This window comes from Zonotrichia albicollis, chromosome 6 (genome assembly GCF_047830755.1).
Source record: "Zonotrichia albicollis isolate bZonAlb1 chromosome 6, bZonAlb1.hap1, whole genome shotgun sequence".
NCBI lineage: Eukaryota > Metazoa > Chordata > Aves > Passeriformes > Passerellidae > Zonotrichia > Zonotrichia albicollis.
Genome location: NC_133824.1, coordinates 53962214 through 53986419, shown reverse-complemented (window position 1 = coordinate 53986419; position 24206 = coordinate 53962214). Strand labels below are relative to the sequence as shown.

At 38.9% G+C, this 24206-nt stretch overlaps 1 long non-coding RNA gene across 2 annotated transcripts in view; it reads left to right on the top strand.

Annotated features, from left to right (window-relative positions):
- The first annotated feature begins 17714 nt into the window (after positions 1-17714).
- Positions 17715-24206, top strand: part of LOC141729432 (uncharacterized) — a 46968-nt gene continuing 40476 nt past the window's right edge. Inside the window, exons 1-3 of one of the 2 annotated variants that reach the window (XR_012580927.1) lie at positions 17715-19192; positions 19375-19579; positions 20099-20290. This is a non-coding gene — a long non-coding RNA (uncharacterized LOC141729432). Of the gene's footprint in view, positions 19580-20098; positions 20291-24206 lie in introns of both variants that reach the window. The other variant, XR_012580926.1, reaches the window with a different exon arrangement.

Sequence of the window (24206 nt, the reverse complement as noted above, 5' to 3'; positions counted from 1 at the left end):
GTTCACCAGCAGTCTTGCAAAAGAAGTTTAGAGAATTAGATATACAGGCAACTTCTGAAATCTCACAGAAAGAATATCCACAACATAAATAAACTCACTAAGTTGCTAACAGCTCCTTCTGAAAGATGTAGCTGGTAGCAATTTGGTACTTTGAAGAGGACGCATTAATCAAAGTTTCATGGAGCAAAGTAAGTTTATAAAGAGGAATTTTGAAATATTCCAATCCTTTCAAATCTGCATTCACGTGCTTGGTAGCTGCTTTGAAAATTCTGTGGCTAGTAAAGGAGACATAGCCATTAAACTCCAAACAAAGCTGTTTTATTGAAATTCCTGTTTCTATAAATAGCAAACCTACAGTGCAGCTGAAAGAGTTCAAACTTAAATGATTCATATAATAGTAAATGCACCTTGAGTTGTACTTTTTCAGGAATGCTTTATATACTATTAATTATGTAGATGGAGCAGTACTGCTTTGTAAGGCAATATATGTCTGCTGATTAGTTACTAAGATAAACCTCAGCAGTTTGGGGGGAAATACTGTCTAATAATGAGCCGTAACTTTTAGAAAATATTAATTTCTTGCTTTTTAACACAACACTTTGTCTACTACATGTATGATATCTGTACAGGCTCAAAGAAAATTCAGGAGCCTGTGGAGAGTTGCTCAGTTAGTGAAAGGTAAATGAAAACAATGCTTTGGAAAACAAACCATGTTTGGTGGGGAGAGGACTGTCCTGGGAGAGACTGGAAATAAGATTGTTTTAAAATTTTCTGTGCATACCATCTGCTTAAGCACAAAAAAAATATATTTCCTTTGCTTAATTTTGAAAAACATTTCTTTAGCTTCCCCAGCTCCTGCCCTTAATAGGCAGCAGTGTACATTATGAGGGATGGGCCTGTTACATTAATATCCTGTGGCAGTGTGTGGATTTAAAAGATGGAGTACATTGTTAACTGCTTAGAAGTTTCTCCCACAGGAGAGATTTTGCTTCAAGTTATTGTACCAGTTGTAAGGAAGTTAGGTGAAAGTGAAGAACTAGCAAGGAGAGTAAATTTTCTACCTACACTCCAGCAGCTTTCATGCTTTTTTTATTATTTATGTCCCATGAATATTCTAATGGAAGTAAAGCCTGCTCATGAGCATCTGGGTGGGAAAGGGAGATGTTAGAGAAAATATTATTTTATGCTCTGTCTCACCACTATAACTATTCAAAGAACAGTGTTTCCACCTAGAATAGTTTTCAATAAAAATTTAAAACTAAGCCAAATAATAAGTAAAAATTAATACAGAGTTAACAATCAGATGGCAAATAAATCCTGACAGCTTCCTTTTTTTGTGAAAAAGGACCAAAGAGGAGTTTGAAGATGTGAGATCAGGGTGTCTGGTCTAACATTTTCCAGCAGCACCATTGACACAGTTTCCATCGGGAGCATTTGTTTACCGCGGAAACGCTGTACAAAAATAAATCCTTGGGAAGAACAGATATTTTTGCTGGGTGTGCTGCGAGCACGGCGTGGCTGTGTTGGTGCTGAACTGGGGACAGGCACAGTTTATCTCATCAGCCCCTTCTCAGCTCTCCCTTTCTGGGTCAGAGCCCGCGCGCCCGGGGAGGGTGAGCTGCTGGAAATGCCACGGACACATCTCCTGAGAAAATCCTTTCCTTTGGGTTTTTTCTCCTGAGAAGCTGAGAGGCCTCAGGAACAACCTATAAATAGTAATTACCTACTGCTGTGGAATGCAACAGGTGGATCTGTGATTGGTCTCGTGGTTGTTTCTAATTAACACCCCAGTCTCAGCTGCCTCAGGCTCTCTGAGACACAAACCTTTGTTATCATTCCTTCTTTTTCTATTCTTAGCTGGCCTTCTGATGAAATCCTTTCCTCTATTCTTTTAGTATACTTGTAATGTAATATATATAATAGAATAATAAATCAGCCTTCTGAAACATGGAGTCAACATTCTCGTCCCTTCCTCATCCTGAGGCCCCTGTGAACGCCACCACACCTGAGGTGGCCCAGCCAAAGAGAAGCCCAGGGGAAAGCTGTGCCCTTGCTGCCCTGAGGTACAGCTGGGGCATTTCAAATCTGGGCATTTGAGACTTTGAGAAGTGCTGGGTGATGCAGTCGGTGTCAGTCAAATGCCAGCTGTTCTCCGTATCCACTTGTGTAAGGGCAGTGAACCCACTTCTGGGGTTGGAAGTCTTATGCCTTAAAACCCACATTTGAGACTTGTGCACTTCATTGTTTCCAGTCCTGCAAAAGACATGGCTGCACTGAAAATACTGCTCCAGGGTCCTGATTTACAGACTTTTGTTTGCTTGGAAGTAAGGGATTTGATCAGATAAAGCCCAAATGGTCCCTTTCAACCTTAAAATTGTTCTCTGATTTTTGCTGTTGGTTGGATATGTTAACAGGAGGAAATGCTGGCTGTAATAATCTGTAGCATTTCAGGGATTTCTTAAATGCTTTCTGAGAGGCATTTAACATCTATCAGCAAGCACAAATAACTAACCAGGGCCTTTTATCCACTAATGCAAAACATTTCTTTGAGAATTCTAAAGCGAATTCAAAACAAACTCAAAATGATTCTGCCACGGATCATCATCTCAGATCATTAGCTTGCTTAATTATGGGCTTCACACAGAACTCTGCAGCTCTCTGTAATGTTTTTGCACTACCTGTGAGCCTCTAGAAGTTACTCATGAATGGTTGTTTATCCAGCAGATTTGGAAAAGGGCTTTTTCAAACTGATCGTGTCCTTTGTGTGGGGATAGAAAAGAGGCATATGGCTTTCTGCATTCTTCTGCACCGCACAGCTTTAATCTGTGTGTCAGATGAGTCTGGGAGGGCTGTCACGAGCAGCTGTGCTGTGCCAGGCAGTGCCTCCCTGAGCTGCTCTGGGGTGCCAGGGCAGTGCTTGGCGATGAGCTGTGCCCCTTGCTCCGCTCCGTGCCTCTGCCTCCACCCAGCGCCTCATCCTGCTGCCCTGGGGAATCCTCCAGGAGCAGTGTCTGGCCATGGTTTCCAGAGCTGGGGCTTCTCCCTGGTGCTGCAATGCAGCAAAGTTTTCAGTAATGTTTGCACAGCACTGCAAATGATGGTCCTTGGTGTGAGGAGGAGAAATAACCAACAGAGAGGAGAACAGGTAATCCTCTGCTGAGCTGTCATTTGGCTGTTGCAGAGCGTGCTGAAACTTAAATATCTTTAAGAGACACTGTGAAAACAGGTAGTGCTATCAAATCCTTTGGATGAAGTGGAAAAAAATTCCCTACATTTGAAATCTCTTGGCACCCTCAGGGTATCACGCACTGTGACATTGTTCACAGGGGTCTGAGGATGAGGGAACAGACAAGGATCTGATTCCATGTTTCAGAAGGCTGAATTATTATTTTATCATATATATTACATTAAAACTATACTAAAACAATAGAAGAAAAGGTTCTCATTAGAAGGCTAGCTAAGAATAGAAAGGAATGAATAACAAAGGTTTGTGGTTCGGGCTCTCTGTCCGAGCCATTAATTACAAACATCCAACACAGACCAATCACAGATGCACCTGTTGCATTCCACAGCAGCAGATAACCATTGTTTACATTTTGTCCCGGAGACCTCTCAGCTTCTCAGGAAGAAAAAATCCTAAAGAAAGGATTTTTTTCTTGAAAGATGTCTGCAACAAAGCACAATTTCTGTATTTATGATCTTAAAAAGACCATGCTTTTAGGCTGCTGTTAAGTTATGCTTCTCTCTTTGGGAGTTTGATATTCAAAAGTAGGAAAAAATACTCTAAGCTGCACCATGGTTTTATACTGGATAAGTAGTTTAGTGCTTGTAGGCACGAAAGAATACAGGTAAAATAACTTAGGTTTTAATGGTGAGTTGTTAGGTGTCATTTCTACCAAGGAAAACCATTCAGGTGTAAACCTTGGGAAGCAGGAGAAAGAGAGGTCTAATTGTTATGTGACATTGCTCCAAAAAGAAGAAAGAAATTGGCCCTGGTGAAATGCTGATTGCATAGGCTCCTCCTGAGTGACACGTGGGGTGTGCAACTTGTTGTAAAGGTTGTCCAGATGCATGATGAAAATAGAATGTATGTGCAGCCATTCTAGAAAAAGACAGAAAGCGTTTGTGAGTTAAGTTTATTGTTGTGTAATGACTTCTCGCTGTTTGTGAAATCCCTGTTCATTGCATTATAAACAGCAGCTGAATGTTCTTCCTCAGCAGAGCTGTGGCTTTAGGGGGTGGTTGAGAGGTGAAAAGGGCCATGAGTCTGTTTGGTTCATGGGAGCCCTGCGTTTGTGCCACAGCTCATATTTCTCTGTGTTATTTGCCCTGTTCTCAGTTAAATGCTCCACCTCAGCCAGATCCTTCTCTGGGTGCACTGCCTGCCTTAAATCCCAGACAAAGCAGATTTCTGCATCCCTACCCTTACGTCTTCCAGGTTCATATTTGCTCCAGAAGAAAGACCGTGGCAGATTTTTGATTTCCCTTTTTGTGTGCAATTTTTTAAGGCTGCAGCAGAAACGACTCCTGCTGTAAGCAACCAATGATGCCCACCACAATGTTATTTTTGGAGCCATTTACCAGGAGGGAGCCCTGCCTTGAGCTGTGCTGCTTGCACAGCTGGGACACCTGTCCCAGTGCTGGAATTTGCAGTTTCCCTGGTAGGGAACACCTGGCAGTGGAACAATGAACACCTGGAGGGATTCATGACCAGAAACTGCTTCTCAAATCGTGTGCATGGGCATTAGGTGCTGCTGTAGAAGATAATGCAATGATTCAACTTTGAGGTTGTATTTTCTCCTTCTCTCATTCATCTGGTGGTGTTACATCTCATGTAAATTCTTCCTCCTGTCCCTTGGTTGCTGTCTAGAGAAGCTTCAGCCTTTGCAGTGGCCACAGATCCTATTCCTGCAGCTCACAGGGGATCTTTATCACATTCTCAGGAGGTGATGCAGTGATTAGGCAGCTTTTCAGAGAGGCTTTGCAGCCCTTTCAGCTCTGCTGTATCTGATCACTGGGCCAGGACCGTGCCCTGTGTGTTTAGAGGATGCAATAATGCACGCAGTAAATGGAATATTCTGAGAGAATTGAAAAATCCAGTGGGCAGCAGTAACAATGAGCCCCAACTGCAGGTTAAAAGCCTCTTCAAAACACAATACCTTAAGGAGTTGGAGTGAAAAGAGGAAAAAATGTAACACAATTTTCCTCTTGTTCATCATCATGAAGCTTCAAGGAAGCTTTTTATATAAATTACCATTTTCCTTGGTTTAGCTGCAAAACAGGTGGAAATGCAGAAGTCCACATTAGAAATGATGTTTTAACTGTAAGGGTGCCAAGATTGTTTGCAGAGTGGAGAAATTCTGTCAAGATATTACAAGGTAATTTTTCTTAATCCTAATAAATTTATGGATGGAACTTGAAGGGTTGTAATTGCCCATGTGGAAGTAATTGTTGCGGGAAAATAGCTGCAGTATGTAGAATGTTTGTTTTTCTCCACATTTTCTCCACATCGTTGTCTAAACCAACAGTTTGCCAGTCAGTTAATCAACCCAAAAATCAATGTATGCTCTTAACCATTATTAGCAAACAGATGTCAGTTTTTTGTTTGTCTATGAGACTCAACCCCTTGGGAGTACTGTGGGTAATTATCCATGGATCAAAAATTGTCTTCTAACATGAATTGCTTTCATCTATTTCAAAGACTATTCAGTAAAAACTTTTCTCTCAATTCACAGGATATTTAAAAGCTCGCTGCAGCCTGAGAGACAAAACCAGAATCACAATGTGGATCCTGGGGACAGAAATTACTGGAAAAAGTCCTGAAATAATGCTTTTTTTCCAGGTAGGATGCTAATCCCATATCCTAAAATTTTGTCAGATTAACATTACACGTTTTCCTTTCCTGAAACACTCAACACCAAAACAGTTATTTAAAGTAAATATTTTCCATATGCTATTAAATCCATGCATTTTCTCATTTAATAATTAATATTTTTATGACCAGCAGTGTAATGTCAGGAGTATTTAACAGTGCCAACTTTATGATGTTGATGCACACACCCATAATGTGCTGTTGATAGTTAGCCCAATTCCATTGTGGTATAACCTGAAAGGTCTGGGTCAGTCTTTGAAATATGAAGAAATTTAGGATGATGTTTATAGGATAAAGGAGTTATTAGCAACTGTTTATCTTCACAAGTGGATTAGAAAAAGCAGTTTTAGTGGGGCCTTTATTGTAAGGCTGTTTAATTTTGTGAAGGAGCAGATCTGTGTGTGAGAGCATCATTAAAGAAAAACCAGGGTGAACATTTCAATTTTGTTTTTAGGTTTCTTGGTTCAATAAAACCTAACAATGCTTCCTAACTTTTTGGCAAGAGTTTGCAGTGCCCAAGGTGGATCTGCTTTGCTCTGTTTGAAGGTGCAAATAGCCAAATGATATTTTGGATCCTGTAGCAAGTGCTATCTTGGTGCCCCTAGTTTACTATGGGTGGCATTTTAAAAGATTTTACAGTGAACAGCCAGATGAGAAACTGAAAGGATTGGATTCTTGGCCATTATGTGCCATGAAATAAGAGAAAAAAATCTAACTGACAAGTGCAGTTGTGTTTAGACTTCAAGTGGGGATATTTCAAAGCAAATCTCTGCTCAGCTATGCATTTAACTGTGATTTTTATTTTGTTTGCTTTCAACACTTCAGCCTTTCATATAGAGAGATATATGTCACAACACAGTGATTAACAGCTGAGTTGTGGAAGTTATGGCAAGGACTAGGAGTGATTTTGTTCCCAGTGCTGAGAAATAACATCTCTTCAGCATGGCAGCACTGCTTTGATTGATATTGAAGGTATTTTCTGAAAATACTCATTGACATCCAAAAATTTATAATTTAATATGTACCTTAAGTCATCAAAAAAGCTTCTCTTTGTACTCTGCTTAAAGCCATAACTCACTGTAATCTCAAATATATGCTCTCTTCAAAGACACTTCTGAGGCTGGCTATTGAATTTTGGCTCTGTTGGAGCTGGAAACACATTTCACATGACCACACACTGCAATTCCTTTCTCAGGTTATTTACAACATTCTTCATGCCCATTTGCCTGGCAGGCTTTCCCATGTCCCACTGCAGCCTGCCTTTTGAGCATGGCAGACAAACATTCTTTCTTTTATCATTTTCTTTTCATTTTTCTTTTATTATTTATATTTCTTTTATTATTTTCTTATTCTTCCAGCCTCCTGTGCTTCTCCTGTGTCCTGGCAGAAGCTAATGAGTCACCTCTCTGCTTTTAGCTACTTGGGTTGTCAAGTCACAGAGAGGTTTTCAAGTCCTCACACCCCCCAAAATAATATCAGGTGCAATGGCAGAGCACTCTCATGGTGCTGTGACATTTTTGTAATCTCTGAAAGAGGGAAGAGCCTTGAAAAAGGGTGTTTTTTTGATGTCAAAGACTGTAATCTCGCTTCTCCAGACACTGATGGTCTTCAGGGGATCTCTGTTTCAGGTCTGCAGTCTCTCAGGAGTCATTTTAGAGAGAGGAGAATGATAGAAAAGTGATGGGATAGCTGATAAAAGGGTCAGGCTGCATCACAGAAAGCAAAAAGGAATCAGACTAGAGAGAAAATCAGTAGATTCAAGGATGAAAAGATAAATTCCATGATAAAAGAGATAACGTAGGCATCTGGGGGAAGAGTAAACTCAGAGATGTGTTATTAGTATGAAAATGAAGAGAATATAAAGCAGAAATCAAATTAAATCAAATGGAGGGGGTTTAAAGAAAATCACCTGAAAACTGGGAAAAGAAAGCTAAAGAAAGGTGGTGCTGTTAGGCACCAAAATGAGCTGTAGGGACCAGCTTTAAACAAGGGAATTAACTTTAAAGAATGTGTATAAAACTTTGAAAAATGGAGATCTTGCAGCTCTGGCTGCATGTTCTCTGGAGCCAGTGGTCTTGATGACCTGAGATCAGAGGCTAGACAGAGTTAAAGAATAAAATGGGGATTTATTAAATGGCCTTCAGAGGACACACATGGGGCAGCTCAGGAGCCTGGCTGGGGCTACCCCCAAGATGGATGACAGGTGATGAGTTTTCACACTTTTGTAAGTTTTGGTCCATTTCCATATTGGGGTTAATTGTCCAAGGTAATGAAATCCCATCCTCTCAATTTGCTCTCCTCAACTCATTATTTTTTACACTTTTTGGGGCTGAAGCTGCAGTGGTGTCCTTGGGCTTGCTCCTAAATAGACTGTGAGGAGAACTTTACGTGAAATTCAGAGTTATATACCAAAGCAGTACAAAATCTGGAAAATATGGAAGTGAAAACTTCAGGCATCAGTCTCATTCCATGTAAGGAATTCCTCTGCTTCCTGCTCCCCTGTCTGTCCCTCACTCCAGCGAGGATGACCTCTGTTCCTCCACATTGCATATGTTCTTCTGAGTTCTGTTGGAGCTGCAGCTTTTCCCCTTGTCAGTTTGTTCCTTTTGCCTTCTAAATATAGCTTTTATTCCTGTGAACATGCATTATTGGCCTCACACACTGCCAATGGCAAGAAATAGATGGGTACATAAAGAAACCGTGGAGGATTAAAAAACCACTAATGTTTTCTCAGGTTAATTGTGTGAGAGAGAGTGAGCAAAATACAGTGTCTAGGCTTAAAGCAATGCTGCTAGGAATACATTTTTTAATTTGTATTCTGAACAACCCTGCAGTGAATGTTCCTGGCTTCAGGTATATTGGAATTTTATTTTTTCTGTGTAAGCCATTGACCCTTTGCTGCTGCAAAAATATTTTTTTAAATTAAATGGAAAAAAAGGTAAATTTTATTTCTTTGAGTTTAATCAACTCATAGGAAACTTTATCCATTAAAATATATTTATTTGCACTCTGTCATTTTTAGTCTTCTTATAGATGACCCCCAAGTTTTATTCATTAACTAAATACTGGTTAACATCTAGAACTGCTGCTGGCATGGGCAAAGCTCTTAAGTGTTTGAAGTTAATGCCTCAGATTTCCTCTATTTCTGTGCTAGGCTACTTAAGAACAAAAACAAGTTTCTGTGGGCAGCTTTAGCCTGGGGTGAAGTTTGTGGTACAGGAATATTTGATTATTTGGGGCTGAATGTGCCTTATCCCAAACCTGTGGATGCAGAGCTGCCATCCTGAGCATTCCTGGGCAATCAGAAGTCAGCAGAAGTTTGTGAACATTATTAATAACCTGAATATTGATACTGATAGCTCCAGGAGGCAGATTTGCATTAAGGTAGAGGTTTTAGTCTCTGTTACAATATAAGGCATTATATGGGAATGTTATAAAAAGTGTGATTCTTATCGTGTGATTATGCTCACAGCTAGAACTGTTTACCCTGAAGTCTGTTCCTCACTGGTTGTAATGGAAAAAAAAAAAAAAACCAAAAAACAAAACACTTTGAAAATCTCAATATGGATGTTAAATTCTATTGAAGTGAAGGGAGACGACCCACCTTTGTTGGTCAGCATCTGACTCCCTTTATTGACTTAATCAGTCACTTTTTATAACCGTGTTAATTAAGTTCATGCATATTGCAAAACCCGAGCTCATCATAGGTCAGAGATAACACACCAACCCCTCCTTTTGTTTTCAATACCAAGATTTGTGTTCTCAAAACTTACTTTTACTTTCCCAAAACAGCCAAAGATAGAATATTCACCTGCCATGAGAAAACTGCCTGATAACTCTGGTATGCAAGGTTCTCAAGGTCTTCATGTTTGTCACTTTTGCTTTCCCATACCTTATCCAAGGACAAGATATTTACTTGTAATTAAAACAACCTGAGAACTTCTGCTGTTTACAGAAACAGGCTGTGAGAATTTGCTCCTCACAGCTGCCTTCTAAGCCATTTCTGAAAAAATCACCAACAAAACTCCTTTTCCAAAGACATTTTGGCTTGGGACAGCGCTTTCTGGGGGAAAAACGACCATGCTGGATGTCACTTTGCTGCCTTCTTTGAGTTAAGGCTGCAGGGTGCAGCAGAGGAGGTTTGACAGCAGGGACTACAAGCAGCAGCATTGTGTTTGGGCTTAGATACCTGAATCCTGAGAGGCCAGTGTGAACTGGGTTTCTCCTCCAGTAAGCATCCATGAATTAGCATGTGCTGCAATTAAAGCAAATTTCAAGAGCTGCTTTATCAGTTCTGGCATTTTTTGCCCTCATTTTCCCATTTTATGTTTGTGTTGGTGTTGTGTGCACATATGAGAACACATATTTCTTCCGCTGGCTTTTGAGGGCAAACTGGAGGGATTTTTATTTGTGCAGTCTGTGACAGAATGTGTTAACCCTACTCAAAGATCAATTTGAGGAAAAATTACTTTTTCAGTGTTGGAACCCTGCTTACTGAGAATTTCAGATACTCTGTGCTGGCAGGCACTGACCCCAAAGAGAACACTGCATTTGACCTGAGGCTGTGGAGAAGTCTCCAAAATGGAATGACAGAACTGGAATTGTGGGTGTGGAGTTTGAATAGAAGGATGTAATGTCACAGGGTGGAAAACTTGGAGTTTAAGGTTTCAGACTACAGAATATATATAAAGGAAGATGGAGGTTATAGGGTGGAAGCAGTTCCTTCTTCTTCACCTTCTTCTCCATGGGTTTGGGTGGTTTTGTGTAATTGGATAAAAAGTCCACATTGTGGGCCATGGGTGGTTGATTATTGGGTTAAAAGTAAAAATAATTTAGGTGTCATTTCTTAATTGGACAGTTTATCCTTAAAAGGCCTTGTAGAGAGGGAGATACAGCTCCATTTTCAGTTTGTTAGAGTGAAGTGCTGTAGAACTCACAGTTTGTGAGACTGTAACATAGATAAGAACCCATAAACATCTGAGTCCCAACAAGAAATTCCATCTCACACATTTAATCCCAAGCCTGGCAAAAAAGAAGTTAAGACTCCACATTTCAGTTATATTCTTTAAAAACAAACAGTAAAGAAACTCCTTTGTGAAGGGTGTATCCAGGTGTTCATGAGCTACACTGTCATTTTCATTCCAGTGATGATTTGAGCCTGGGTTGGTCCCTGGATGCCTGATTCAACTAAACATTTATTTTCTTCCAATTGTGATAAAATTGCATCAAATATCAGTGCTGCTCTGCTGTTCAAGTCTTGGCTTGGGCTGTTTGCAAAGGTGCAGGGGTGAAACTTACTATGAAATAGCACTGAAACACATTCAATGCTCATGGATTGGGGTGGATGAGGAGCTTGGGAGGCAAAAGTCCTCTGGTTGTCCAGAAAGCACATGGGGGATGCAATTCTTGGAGGTCCAGATACAATTTTGATCTGGGGAGCTTAACAAAACTGAGAGTTTATTTGGGCCACCTTTGCACCCTGCAGCTTTGAAAGGAAATTGTTGATGTTTCCCATTTAATTGAGGACAGAAATCTACAATCTGAGAGCTGAACTGAAGTCATGAGTGCTGCTCAGGTGGTCAGCTTTTGGACAGCTGCTTCCAGGAAATACCTGGAATTAATAATGAAGGCTGCATTTCAGTTGCTCTCTGAGTGGTAAAACACGTGATGTTCCCTAAGCCCTCATCTGGTGATGAAACTTTTAGGGTCAGAAAGTTTAAAAACACAATTTGCTTCTTGATAGGTAGAATTTATGTCTGAAAACGAAGATTTTCATGTTTTTTGTTCTGGGAGAGCAAGTTCATTCTGCCTTCCCTGCCATCACTGGGGACTGCAAAGGCCTCTCTCCCTGAACATGTGATGGGGTTTAAAAACACTTCCAACACCTGGGGATTTTTGCATCTCCATTGCATTCAAGGAAAAATTGCAGATGGATTTATAAGTCATGCAGTTTCAGTGCATAAATCCCATTTCCTTAAAAAGATCTGGCTAAGAAAGGAATTTCACTGTGCCTTAAGAGCAAAAAGTTAAATGGGAAAAAGATTTTAGTTTGTAGCAGTTTAATAGAAAGCACCAGCTGAGCCTGATCCATTTAAATGGCAGCAGCAATTATTGTCACTGCTGTTCAGGTAAAGCCCCAGTTGTTTAAAACTGTCCAAAAGTTTTTGCTTTAATCAGAAATGTAAAAGTAGCCACTTTGTTAATCAATGTGTAACGAAGGCAGGAACAGGGGAAGGTGCCAAAGAACATTTGGGAAGGACTGTGCTGGTCTGTATTGAGGTACTGGGATCTAATTTAAGTAATATTTGTCATTTATCTATCTGGTGATAGTGATCATTGAGGGATTTCTTTTGGGTAGGAATTCTTTAAGGAATACAAACAAATCTTATTCGGTGGACTTTTATTTTAAATTCGTTTAAGAATTTTTCCGAAGACAATTTTCCCTTTAATAATGCAATCTAAAATAGAACAATCAAGTAAAATACAGTTATTACAATTCCTGTGTCCATGGACTATAACTAAATTAACTATCTCTTTCCTAAAAAGAATTCCTAGAGATTTCTGCTGGAAGTGCTGTATGTCTTTGTGATCCTTAAAATGCTGGATTTATAGAAGGCTGTTGTGATTCTCCATATGACTTTTCTTTTAATTTGGGCTTTTTAAAAATCCCCCCACTTTTGCCCATATGCTGTCAGATTCTCCCTAAAATGTTAAGAACTTCGTATGCTTGTCTCTTTTCCCTCTGTGGTGACATTTTTGGCCTGAGACTGAGCTTTTAAAGAATACTCTTTTGAAGGACTAAGCCTTGGTGGCTTGCCAAGATTTTTTAATTAAAGCTCTCTTCATCAGATATCTGTATTTTCTTTGAAAAAATAATAATCTGCCAGAACGGTGATTTCAAAACTATATTGGTGGAGTATGCTTTAAATGTATGATTAGTTTTTAGGCACTTGAAATTTAATTTTACAGTTTTCTCCTACCCCTTGAGTTCCCTGCTGTGACTTAATTGTTACTGGCAGTGAAAATCTGCAATAATCTCAAAGACATCTGGTTCCCTCAGTTTTATTAACTTGAAGCAGACAGGAGCAGATATATTGCAGCATACCTATGCCTCAAATACTTGCAATCTTCAAGAATATTAATCATGTCTCATAAAAATGGCTCAACCTTTTGTGCACAAACTGTTTAGCTTTCTTAATGTTGGGTAAAAAGCATTTAAAACTTGTTTCTTGTCTGAGCTGTGAAAATAACCTGATGTTAAAGTCACATGGGGTTGGAGAGCTACAGAGGGAGGAGGTAAAGATCCAGACCCTTCTTTTATTCATCCTTAGCACTCTTTTTCAAAAACCATCTAATTTCACCCTCCTGTATCTGCATTTTGTCTGCAATGCCACTATGTGCTGATATTTTCTGTAAATATATAAAATACTTGCAGATGTGACTGAATATCTAATGGAAACAGTTGTGGTAAGCAAAACACATCATTTCTTAACCACCTTTTCAGCATAGACACACGTCATCATATAAAAATACTTTGGCTTCCTGAGTAGTTGTTGTTGTTGTTGTTATTATTATTATTATTATTATTATTATTATTATTATTATTATTATTATTATTATTATTATTATTATTATTATTATTATTATTATTATTTCTGAGTAATTATTATTAATTAAATAATCGTGGGCTTCTCCTGCTGGAAGTTTTGGAGTGGTTAAATAGAAATACATATTGAAAGCAGCATCCCATTTATATTTATATATGTATGTATATATATATATATATATGTATATATGTGTGTATATATATATATGTATGTATATATATATTTTTTTTTTTTAAACTCTATTTTTTTTCCTAAGTGCATTGTAAAGCTCTTTGGAGTAATAAAGCATTTTAAAGTTGTTCCACATTAGGTAAGCTATATTTGTTATTTAAAATGAACAAATAATGTGGAATGGCAGCAGAGGGTTGTATCTAGTCTATAAAAGGCTGTGTTAATGAGGACTGTTGTTAGCACTCATGATGAAAACAAGCCTGTTTACTTGAGGTGTGAATCAAAAAAAAACAGGCAAAAAATGTTCTGAATTAAAACAGACTCAAAACTATTTGATTTACTGGAGGAACAGGACTTTTGTTCGGGAAAAAACTCAAAACAAGAAAGTAGGGTCATCATCAAGGCAAGTGGGTTAACAGCTCAAAGACTTCTCTTTTGTTATAAGTTAGGGTGAAATACCAGATTCCTTATTTCTGTCGTGCATTTTGCTGTACATGATGTCCTCTTTGCTTTTGTGGTGTTTCAACTTGTATTTATTTATTGCAGAATCCTAGAAGGCCGTACAGCACAAGCTCTGCAGGAGCCATTTGGCTCCAGCACAACATCTACTTCTGCTTCCTTTACCTTCTTTTAATGTCTTTTGGGAGCTGCCTAAGAAAAATTTAGGGAGCAGAATTTCTTTGAGCACAGTGGAAGCCCTTTTTGAGTTTAGAATAATCTAAATTCTTTCTGTATTATAGGCATTATTCCCTGAAACCAAGTCAGAAATGGGAGAATTTAATCTGACAGTGCAAGAAGGGAGGTTTTGATGACTGCCCAGGTGTCCAGCTCCCAGTTTGGCCCTGACAGGACCCCACAGATTCCCAGTCATGTTTTTTAGGACACTGCAATGGGAGGAAAGGTGGTTGGAAGCATTTGTGCTTGCAAAATTAAGGTAAATCTCTTGACAGTAAGAAATATGCACCAGTTTGTGAAGCTCATGAGGGGATGGAGGGAAAGGCACTGCTGGGCATAGGTTCAGCATAATTTAATGGTTTGGGGATCTGGAGCAACCACTGTAATAATTTGCTCAAGTTTGACAGGAATAAAACTTAGGCAGGAAGTGTTACTGGCATTGCTGCTACTTGTGTCCACTAACTCAGACCTTTAAACCACAGCAAAATAAATAAAATATAAAATACAATAGGATAAGAGCAGCAAAGCACGGTTCTGCCTACTCAGCTACTTGTTGCTGTAATAAAGCAGATGGAGAGGACAACATATTGAATTATTTTGTGTGCAGAGACCCTGATGCATTTTCCCCCATTTTTTCCTTTCCTTTTTCCTGATAGTGCTACCTCACAAATGCCATTTCAGTATCTACCAAATGTTGCATCTGCCTGGGAGAATTTACTCCAATTCTAGTCTAATCACTGCTCACACACTGGAGGTGTCATGAGAGACTTTCTAAACATTAAATCAAAATCAATGAGAGACCAAACTTTTCTTCCATCTTTTCCTTCATTTGATGTTGTAATGATTGCTGCAGGAAAGCACATTTGAAATGAATGTGAAAATAGCTATGTTCAAAGCAGCAGGATGACTTTGGGATGGGGAACAGTTGAATCAGCACAATGTCTATTACATAAATATATTATATGATATAAGGGAATTATTATATTATAGTGTATATACAATATAATACAATATAATACAATATAATACAACATAATACAATATAATACAACAAAATATAACATAACATAATATAATATAACATAGCATAATATAATTCAATATAATATAATAATATAATATAATATAATATAATTCTATGATATTATAATATTATATACTATTATATACTATTATATATAATATTATATACTGTACTATAATATACTATATTATAGTATATTAATGATATATGCCATATTATGCTATATTATAATGTATGCTAATATATAATATATTATACTATATATTAATAACAGTATATAACAATATACTATATTAGTACTATTATTATAGTATATTATTATATTTTATTAGTACAAGAACTCACTGTGTATTTTTAGAGTTTTAAAGAAATTCAGAGCAATATTTTTAATAATGGTCTGCTTCTGTGAAAGGTATGGTAAAGCCACTGTTTTGAAACAAATGGAAGATTGCTGAATATTTTTTAACACGGGGCTTAATTTTATTATTTATTATTTCCCATTGTGTTCCCTGCTGATTAAACTCCTGCATGAACTGTAGTTCAGATGGAGTGTGATTTTTTTCTAATAGGCATCAAACTGCTCTTTACTCTATTTTATCTTCTTTTTTTTTTTTCCCATAAAAGTGATAGGTTGAGATGTTGGCAGTGTCATATTTGGTGGAGTACAACTCATTAGCAGTCCTTTGAGATAAATCTCCAGGAGCTGTTGTGGCTTGGTGGTTGGAAATAAAAACGGATTAAGATTTGCTTCCAAAGGCAGGCAAAAATTGGCACTAACAGGTTCACAACTCTTGGCGCCGTGGCTTGAACAAACTCACCCAAATTAGGCTAATTCTCCACTGGGGGGGTTAATCTGGGATTATTCTGTATAATCACGGGCCACTTGAGGGTTGAAATGAGATTTTCATGCTGTACTTGGCTTTTTTTCTGCAGTGGTTCCCTTTGGAGGTAAACACAGGTAGAGGAGATGGAGCAGGAAAAAATTCCATGTGCAGCTGGGAATGTGGGAGAGAGCCCACGGGGGTGAGGGCAACAATTTCATCAAGGTTAAAGAACTCTCAGGAGGAGTGGAAGTCTACACAGGGGAGGGACAGGCTTACCTGAATTCAAAAAAGTGAATAAAATGATGACACTTAAAATGATGTGGAATAGTTTTTAAACCTAAGTAAATATCTTTTATATTTACTTCATGTTATGCAGGCAGAATGGGGACTATCCAAGGATGCTGAACCAGAAAAACAGGGTTAACCTACTTATCAAAATGTTTTGGAAAACAAACCCCAGAAATAGTGTTATTTTTAAAGAGCAGAACAAGGGGGCTGCAAGAAGCAGGAAAACACCCTGCCAAGAGGTGAACCTGTGCTCAAAGAGGAAGATACAATGGCTGGTGACTCCAGCAGGTTAAACATAAAAGAACAAGAGAGGGAAGGGGGGGAAAAGATGAATAATAAACTCATATTTTTCAAATACATCAGAATTAAGAAGCTAGAGAGTAATGCTGATGGATGATCCAGGTGTAGAAAGAACACTCAGAGAAAATAAACCCGCAGTAGAAACCTAACCTTCACTTTTACTTCTGTGTTCTTCACCCAATGTTATCAGGCAGTGGAGACCTTTCCAATAAGATGGCATAAATTCTGAAAGTTTACACAGCTTTACGTGTCAGTGTAACTGCTTACAAGTCCAAAACCACGTCTGCAAAGATATTCTCAGTTGCCTTTTATAATTGCCTTACAGCTGGGAGATGGCAGCATTTGAAATGTTAAAACTTAAATAATTTTTTATTAAGCAAGCTGGTTTTGAGACTTGTTATGTGTCTGTAGTACTGAAGTTTGAAGGCTGGGAATTGTAAATGAAATTCTGCTGCTGGGCTTTTTCCTGGTGTTTTTCCTTGATTGTTGTAGGGAAGGGACTAAATGAGGAAAATGTGCAATTTTAATCTGTTCATTGGACAGTTAACAGACAGTTATCTGGTATTTGAACTGCAGTTACAAGCAAATGAATGGAAATATTTTTGATTTGTATGCTTTTATATATATATATATATATATATATACATATATATATACATATATACATATAAATAAATAAAAATTATTATTTTTATATTTTATATAATATATAATTTTTAATTTTTATACTTTATATATACATATATATATACACACACACATATATATATATATATATATATATACTGAGATGAAAGATGAAATTTTTAATACCTATTTAACATGTTCAGAAGATCTCACCGTAATCAAATGCTGGAAATTCTTAATTCACATTGGCTTCATTGCTTAATCCAATATTAATGTTGTGCATCACCTGCTAAGGTAAGGAAATAATATTATCTGTGTCACCAACAGTGGATAGAAGTCCAGGAGGACCTAAGGCAAAAGCTCTCAGTTATTTAGGGATCTGGGCAGGCCAGGGAATTTTCTGCACTGTTGTGATCCTGTAGACCAGGGAGCTCACCGATCTCTCTTGCTTTGTTCAGGTTAATACTGTGGATTTACAGATGCACATCTGCAGCTCAGTGACTGCCATTGCACCAGTCAAGTCTTACATATTCACCTCCTGGTAATTCCTTTCTGAAATCCATGTCCCATATTGTCTTCTAAACCTCAGTAACTGCGCAGTGAGAAGAAATTGAGTAAAACTACTTTTTCAACTCCTTTGGTAGTTACTGTCTGAGTGACCACTGTCAGTGCTTTCAAAGCAGCATCAAATAGATTAATATAAATTATTGCCAGTGCTGGTTCAGCCTGGCCTGGCTCAGCACAGAAATGTACCTGGGGCATTCATAAAACCAGCTCTGGTTAATGCAGTCATAAAAACTGTCCTGACTGCTCCTCAGCCATGAATTTCTGCAGGGTTTTCCATTGCTCTACTCAGTCTCCCAAGATGAAAATGGCTGCTTTCCTTCTGCCCTGGGCTCTTGGTGGCTTCCAGATGAGGTCAGAGGGTCAGCTATTGATTGCCAACATGAGTGGGTGCTAAATCGATTGGGAAACTCGGGCACAATGAAGAGGTATAAAATTAAACCTTCCCTGACTGAGCATGAATAGTGATAAGTGCTCAAGCAGAGGTCATGAGTGACAGAACTATTCACCTATGCCAGCCACTGGGATAAATTATGTATTTTCCAATTAATATTTAATAAATGTCACTATTAAATATGGAATTCAAAACCACAGCTAAGAAAACAGAGCCATCGTCATCTTCGGGCCCATTTGGAAGGAGTACATTATGAATGTTGGCTATGGAGTGGAGTTTTGAGAAATGAATTTTTCAGCAACCATACCAAATTTATGTAGGTCTAAATACCTCTGGAAGCAGAGCTCTTGTCCGGAGTAACTCATCATTCTGAAGTTCCCTGCTTGGAAGTGAGGCGATTGATGTTTCAGTTGTGCACAGACAACAAAATGAAAAGAGTAGAGGATTATTTAATCTGAATTTGAAGCTGGCTAGATTTCAGTGTCTGTGTTTGCCTCTTTTCCTCCAGCTGCTCTTTCCCCACCCCTGCATACCCTTCCCAAGGTGTGCCCATCTGCTGTCTCCTTGGACCGCTCTGTCTTCTCTCCACCTGAAATTCTCATGCTGTCCTCCCTTCCCTCAGCAGCTCATCCCACACACCCTCAGTCCCTGCTCATCTGCCCTCTCTCTGCTCTCTGAAGAGGTTCCTGGGAAGGAATATCCTGTTTTTGGGGAAAGCAGGGTGAAGGCAATGCCAACAAATCCCCTGGAGACTCCATTCTCCCCTCCCTAACTCCAACTTCTTCTCTGAGGGAACAGATGGAACCTAACGAGGTGAAGGTGTCCTGCTCTCCACACAACCTGATGGTGATTCAATTTCATGAATAACAGTGAAAAACTGAATGTGCAGCTCCGCTATATGTAATGGCATCTGATGCTATATTTGTTTTGGTTTGGGTTTGGCTCTGGGAGGAGGGTGATTTTAAACATTTTGGACTGCCACAGAAATACCATCTGTAGCTCTCTCTAGGTTTTCTAATCCTTTCCAGGTCACTGATCACTTTTGGTGGGGGAGGTCTAAGCTGAAGAAACTGCACAGAATTCATCTCACCCTTAACACAGGATTAATGAAAAATGGAGGAGCTGTACCAGTGACAGATGCCAAATGCTCAATAAAAAGTTTGATTTGACAAAGGTTTTGTCACACAAAGTTCAGAAGAAGAAGGTTATTTCTTTTTTACACAGAAAACAGGAGTAAGTGTAAGAATGTAAATTTGGTTTCATTCCAATTAATCTTTTCCTAAAGGGAATCCTGGAAAAGTGGAGACAAGGCATGCAGTTACTACTCTATAACTGCATTAGTGTGTGGCTTCTTAACGAGCAACCTGAGGGAGGTCTTGCCTGTTGATTAATAGTTTATACTTTTAAAATGTGTTAAGCACTTGACTTCTTGCTCCATGGGGAATTTTACAGACGGCTGAACTTGCATCAGGGGAGCACCCTGATGTTAATTCAGTCTAGAGATGCTACAATGACCAGGGATTTCTTTAAAGTACCCTGTATCCCAAACAAAAAACAACAAACCAAACCAACCTTCAGTTGAGATGTTTGCATTTGGGTCACAAAATGTTCTTCATAAACTCACAAGCTGTTTTCAATGCACAAACCAATCTTTAGTCCAGGAGAAGCACCACCACCAGGTGGGCTCTTATGATGGTTTTACAGGAACAAGAGAGTAACAAGCAAGGGGGATTTTCTCTTTTCCTTTTCAAGGAGCAGCTCCTGGGTGGGATGCTGACCCTTTGCCCAGTGGGCAGCTTGTGGCACTGCCTTGCCTCTCATCTCTTTGTGGCCTGGGGGCTCTGCCTGAAGAGAACAGGATGCTGATGCCCAGAAGGCACCTCAGGAATGCACCCTCAGAGGTCTGAAACCCAGAATCCAGTTCTCAGAGTCCTAAAACCACAGGTGAGCCAAGCTTGGGAGGTGTCTGCTGTGAAACTGCTGCTCAGGTTGTTCCTTTGGGCTTTTTAGCATGGGCTGTTCTTCTGGATAATGTTTGAAAGCCTAAATGCAGGGGAAAATTCCCAACTTTACCCTTGGGAAATGTTACATGGATATGTGTATATGGATTTTTTCTTTGTTTCACTTTGTGATGAACAGAGTTTCAGAAGTTGAAAACCCAATTTTCTCGCACTGAGCTTTGTTATGGAGTTGCATAAACCATCCATCATGCAAATTCCAAATACATTAAGCTAAGTGTTTCAGGCTAATTGACAATGTTCCATTAATTTCCACTGCTGAATAGGATCTGGAACATTTCTAATGCAGTTATTTTTCCTTCCAACTCGTGCATCACAACGGCCCTCTTAGTGCTGCTTTTGGTCCATTCTCTTCCAATTTTAAGAAAGATATCTGATACAGCAGTAATTTATCAGGTTTTTAGCTACCTGCCTGTACTAAAACCTGGGGAGTTGAGTTTTTTCTGCTCACAACAGGATCTTAAATTATTTGTTTCATTACCCTGCATTAGTCTGTTGTCCTGAGATAATTATAGTAATAAAAGATATATAAGGGTAGAGAAAATTGTCTGTAAGTCAAACTTCTTCTGTTGACTGTAAAGAGGAAAAGAGAGAAGAGGGTCCAAACCAGCTGTTGTTGGTTTTGTAGTTTTGAAATTTTGCTTTGCCTGAAAATCACTGCCAGAGGAAAAGCTGCAGTGCTGAGAGGAAAATTATGGAGAAGTGGCCTTGACATTTAGAAAGTAGGTCCCAAGCCTTTTAAGTGATAAGTGAGGATGTAACTTCTTAAGAATGATGAATAGCCATAAAGGACATAATTGATTTTTATTTATTTTAGTTTTTGTACTAGCATTTTTTGATGCTGATTTGTTGAAGATCATGAATTGGAAATATGTGTGCGTTTAATGTATCCGTTGTTTCTTTGTGAAATCCAAACAGCTGCCACAATATTTGTAAATTTGTACATTGCTGCAACACCAACTCTTTGAATAAGGGTAAGAAAAGTTGATTAAGATCAGATACCATTCAAATCAGTTAGAGAGCCTCCAAAGGAATTTAGACCTGTGATACTATTGCTGAGAAAGTTAAAATTTATAGCAGTTTGTTAATGGAGGCCACGTTCAAGAAGTTACAGTGCAATGCTCTGGCAGATCCCCATCAAGCTGAAGAAATTGGAAAAACAAAAACACTTTTAAACAGCTTTAAAACATTTTATTTTGCTAAAGCTGCTCATTTTGTTTTCCCTTTCAAACATTTTATTTTGCTAAAGCTGCTCATTTTGTTTAGCTTCTCTTTGAGATGCTAATGAAGGGCACAAAATAAGTAGCAGATCCTGATTTTCCTTTCCCTAACCCTGTTGAGTCGTGCCTTAACATACAATGGCCACATTGAAATGGGCTGAAATCAGTTACAGAATAATACAGAACAAGATATTGCAGAATAATATATTGCCCTCAGTAAGAATGGAGTTAAGCTGCAGCTTTATTAGCAGCAGTAACAGCAGTGTGGAGTTTATTTTAGTTATGGATTTCTCTGTAACATCTGCTGTGCTGGGTTGATTGGGCCAAAGTCTGGAGCTGCAATCTCAGACAATTTTGTCACTCAGTAATAAGAGTGAACAAATTCTCTGTTTGAATTGTGCACAAACACCTGAACAGTCAGTCACCTTTCTAGAAGAGAATAAATCCTTTCTGCGCAATGCCCAGCCATGTTTCTCAAGGTTAGAAGGGTTCTCTTGGATTGTGCTTTCTCTTTGCAGCACTGCAAAGGTGAAAAACCAAAGACAAGGCTGTGGAGACAAAGTTTTGTAACATATTTGTCTTGCTAATATTACCTGGTAAATGAAGGTACTTACAGGCCACTGTGAAATTTTATATGTATTCTTTAGCAATGCTTTACAAAGAAATTCTCCTTGAATGCTTTCAGGCTTTCGAAATTGTATGGATTTTGTGAAACTTCAGGTAAACAAGCTGAAAAGAATATTTTGCAGCTTGTCTTGTATGAAGGCGGGTAAGGGATAAGATAGAGCAAACAAGATTGGCAGCGCTTTTGTACTATTTCTCTTCAAAAACCTTTAAAAAAAAAAAAAGGAGGCTGAGTGACTGAGTCATATTCAGTAGACCAGAAAGAAAATTTAATCTCCTTTGTACTGAAGTGCATGGATCAGTTACAATGGGCACTTCAGCAGGCTTGTGGGCTTCTGCAGAGCCAGACCTGCCCATCACTGGCAGCAGATTTGAGAATATCCTCATTGCCAGAGTTCTTCTGCAGCCCTCGGGAGTTCAGCTATCCCTCTCTGCTGCTAATTCCCCCCCTCTTGAAAACCGGGGTGAAACTTGTAACTTTCTGTTCAGATATCCAGGAATGCTGAGTTCCAGGTTCAAATGACCAGGAGCTGCATTTAAATTCAGCAAGACACCACTGGCTTAATCTCCTCATGGGAATGCAGGTGAACTCTAATTACCTTCATAAAAACCAATTTTGTGTACAAAAATAATATATCACTGAGTAATTTAACAAAATTAATCCTTGTGTTGCATAATAAACTAAATGCCTAATAATAAACATAATAAAAAGTAAAGCATAATAACAAACAAGCATAAAGCATAATAAACAAACATGCCTAAAAATAGGCATGTTTGTGTGTGTGCAGCATAACACAGAGGTAATAGAAACAAAAGTGAAACTTGTGTTCCACAGCTAGGCTGGCAAGAGCCCCCACCTGAGGCATCAAATACTCCCATAACACTTTGTGATTTCTCCAGGCTCATCAGCACTGCCCAAAAGTTCTAGATAATTATTTCTGTGCTTCTAAAGAAATACATTATTTTCACTCAGGCATGTATGTATAGAAGTATTTTAAGCAGGTGTTAGGGGCTGAAAGCAGGTGACAAGCCCTCAAACTTATGGAATAGTAATATCCCTTCTGGAATATAGTTCAAAAGCATCTCAACATGTTTGGAATCTGGCATGTTGGCCTGTTTCTGTGCTAGACACTTCAGTTACCAAAACCCTTTGGCAGAGTGGGTATATGCCCTGTGATATAATATGAACATGTAACACCACTCACTTTCCCTTTTATTCTATGTAGAGAAGAAAAAGCTTTCTTAAAAATTCCACCCTGATCTCTAGCCTAATTCACTCTCCTAAATGTGCTTCAGAACATTCCTGTGTAAATTATTCAGGAGGCTATATTCTCCGGCCCTGAATTTTGAAGATAAATCCTTAAATTTCAGATAATTGTTCCTCCTTCCCTCACTGGAGCCTGGTTTGTCCACAAACCAACTCAAACCCACTGTGCTTGCTGGTAAGAGGCTCTGTCCTCCTCTGCATTTCTGGGGACTTGTAGCCACATTTCTCCTCACAGGGAAAAGCAGGGCACAATTCTTCCCAAGAATATTTCTGAGATTCACATCCTCTGAACCTCAGAGGAAGGTAAAACAATTTTCATTTGCTGTGCCCGTGTTGTGCCACAGCAGAATGCAACATGGAGATTGTTCACCCACAGGGATGGTGTTTTGTTGGTGTTTTGTTTCCTTGGCCTGTCAGGGCCAGGTGTGTGTGTGGGGCCTGTGGGTGACAGCCACGAGATTTTGGGCACTGTGTGCAGGGTTGGGTGCTTGGCAGGTTAATTTTAGATGTAATTTAATGTCAGAACCCAGGAAATCCCTCTGGCTGCCCTGGATGGCTGCAGCCCCTGCCAGGGAGCTCAGAGGCCTTGGCACAGAGGCCAAGACCCCTGTGCCTTTGATCTTGACCCATGGAAAAAATTTCCAACCTTTATATGAGGATTTACAAGCCATGAAAGTTTAAGTAGAATGATAGTTAAGTTTGTCACAGGGTGAAAAGTAGAATTTTGGGGT